Source organism: Bactrocera latifrons, unplaced genomic scaffold, assembly GCF_001853355.1.
Source record: "Bactrocera latifrons isolate USDA-ARS-PBARC rearing strain unplaced genomic scaffold, ASM185335v1 scaffold_256, whole genome shotgun sequence".
NCBI classification, from domain to species: Eukaryota; Metazoa; Arthropoda; class Insecta; order Diptera; family Tephritidae; genus Bactrocera; species Bactrocera latifrons.
The window spans coordinates 406,673-409,195 of NW_017536141.1; the positions used below are offsets into that span (position 1 = coordinate 406,673).

At 31.7% G+C, this 2,523-nt stretch overlaps 1 protein-coding gene across 2 annotated transcripts in view; it reads left to right on the forward strand.

Moving 5' to 3' along the window:
* LOC108969546 (myosin regulatory light chain sqh) overlaps positions 1 to 2,523 on the forward strand; it is a 3,897-nt gene continuing 1,374 nt past the window's right edge. Inside the window, exon 1 of one of the 2 annotated variants that reach the window (XM_018934333.1) lies at positions 1 to 86. The gene's annotated coding sequence lies outside the window, so the exon portion shown is untranslated. Of the gene's footprint in view, positions 153 to 2,523 lie in introns of both variants that reach the window. The other variant, XM_018934332.1, reaches the window with a different exon arrangement.

Genomic DNA, 2,523 nt, shown 5'->3' on the forward strand with positions numbered 1-2,523 from the left:
TAAAAGAACCACATCTTATACCAGTAAATGAATCATAGCTATTTGATCATTCGTTTATAAAGAATTAAAGTATATAAGATAAAATTGTACGTTTCTGACTAACTAGCAGTCTTTGTTTTTAAATAAATTAATAAATTCTCTACTATTTGGTAGTAAGTAATACTCACTATAGTGGAGTATTTCTTTAAAATGTGTGTGTGTTTATAATATTTTAATTGAATATGAATGTTTTGTACACAATGTTCACAAATGTATTTATTAAAGTGAAAAATATTTGTATAATGGAAAATGTTGGAACCATTTAGGGCGACTGAAGTTTATTGCATTTTTGGTAGTGACATTTAATTATTTTAATGGATGTTTGCAAGTACATATGACCTGTTTATAGTTCGAAAATCGTACTGCTGTTTTTGTTAAAGTTTATAATCATTAGCGAATTAATTTAATTTTATATGGTACTTCTTCTTGGTTTAAATCGTTATAAATCTTAATCAAGTTGTTACTATTATGAAAACAATATTTTGTTTCATTCTTAAAATTGAATACATGTCTACTTTTTTGCAGCATATTTTGAGTAGATTTTTGGGGTTACAATCGTCCTTTTTAGTCCTTATAATTCTGTCAAGAAGTTTTTCATTATACTAGTAGGTAAATTAAACTAGGCGAAAAACAATTAATAAACGAATGAATGTTGTTTCAAGTTTTCTCTTTATATTAAAGCTAACTTTGACAATTAAATTGTATAGCTTTATTTGCTATATATGTATATAGTTTTATTTTCCAAATATGACCATTTGTGCCAGCATGGCCAAATTGCGAATGACTAATTCGATACATATAAACATATTCATACAAGTATAGTAAGTCAACTAACTGGAAACAATCATGAATATATAGTATGTATATATTTATATTTCTTAATAAGGTCATAAAAATTATAATGTCGTTATGTGAAAATGTGTGGCTACAACACATATGCTATATACACATGCCGGTAATCGTAGATAGTAAAAATACGCATTGTCGAAAATATTCTCACTTGCATGCAACTGTTTTGTGGGTAAATTCAACTTCATTTCAAAAATGTTTTAACGGGCGAAGATTGTAATTAGCTTGTTTTGGAAACTGCTAAAGCGTAATGAGAGTGGGTTTGCAGATCAAACGGAATTAGTTGAACACAGCCTGTTTTAAAAATATTTATCTGATTATATCTGATTTTGTATAACATATATCAAGAGAGTTCAATATTAAGCTTTTAGAATATCGAGAGATCATTCCTTGATTATGTCGACGACGAAACTACCTTCAGGCACGGAAGAACACTAATCGCAGTAGTACCATTAAAAACTTCTTCGATTCCCAGTGAGTGGAGTATTTGCAGACAAATTGCAGACGAAGACCTCGAGTTGCCTCACGAATCTAGAATTGCACTTACATACCAAATATAGGACATGCATGCGACGATTCCCTGCATGACTCTTATCACCTCTTTGCACGCGACGCTTTGAAATACATTCCCTGGGCCTGTCGTTGAATTTTTTCACTGACAATTAATTTGTCCCTTGACACCCAAATAGGATCTTAATAACCGATATATAAAAAACTAAAATGACATCTGTTGTTCAAGCGAGGGAGGTAATATATTTGTTGTCTAGATATATACACATAGTCATGGGCAGAGAAACGGCATATTTTTCAAATAAATTATTCAAATCAGATTTTAGTTTCATCAAATAAGTACATCGAAATAATCAGTTACAACTGTCGTTTCATGGTTACTTATTTGCTGTTCTTTCTTACCATAAATTATTGTTAAACTGATCCTAATTTTTTAAAAATAAAAAATAAAAATCCTCAAAGATCTTGTACGTAAAACAACTGAACATGCTTATAGAAACATTATCAGAAAAAGCAAATGTGATTCTATCAAGTCTTTCCGAGAGATTGTGGCTGAAATAATTGGAACATTTGAGTTTAGCGCACCCAGGTTACTCGTACGAAGACGTTTCAATGTTGTTGCCCAAAAGAAACATAAGAGCTCTGCTGAAATTTGCACAAGAACATAAAATTTTAGAAAGTAGCAATAAGGAGCGACGAAATAAGAATGAATCAGAATGGAATCGATATCAAACAATTTGAACAAAAGTTAGTGAACAGTTTGTCCCGACAATGCCAAGCAATTTGGAAAGTTATTTTCACAGAAACGGCCTACTTTGCTAACCCATAATTTTTGTATACTCTCGCAACAAAGTTGCTAAAGAGAGTATTATAGTTTTGTTCACATAACGGTTGTTTGTAAGTCCTAAAACTAAAGGCGTCAGATATAGGGTGACGAGTAGAGTTGAAATCCGGATATCTGTCTGTCCGTTCGTCCATGCAAGCTGTAACTTGAGTAAAAATTGAGATATCATGATGAAACTTGGTACACGTATTTCTTGGCTCCATAAGAGGGTTAAGTTCGAAGATGGGTAAAATCAGCCCACTGCCACGCCCACAAAATGGCGGAAACCGAAAACCTATAAA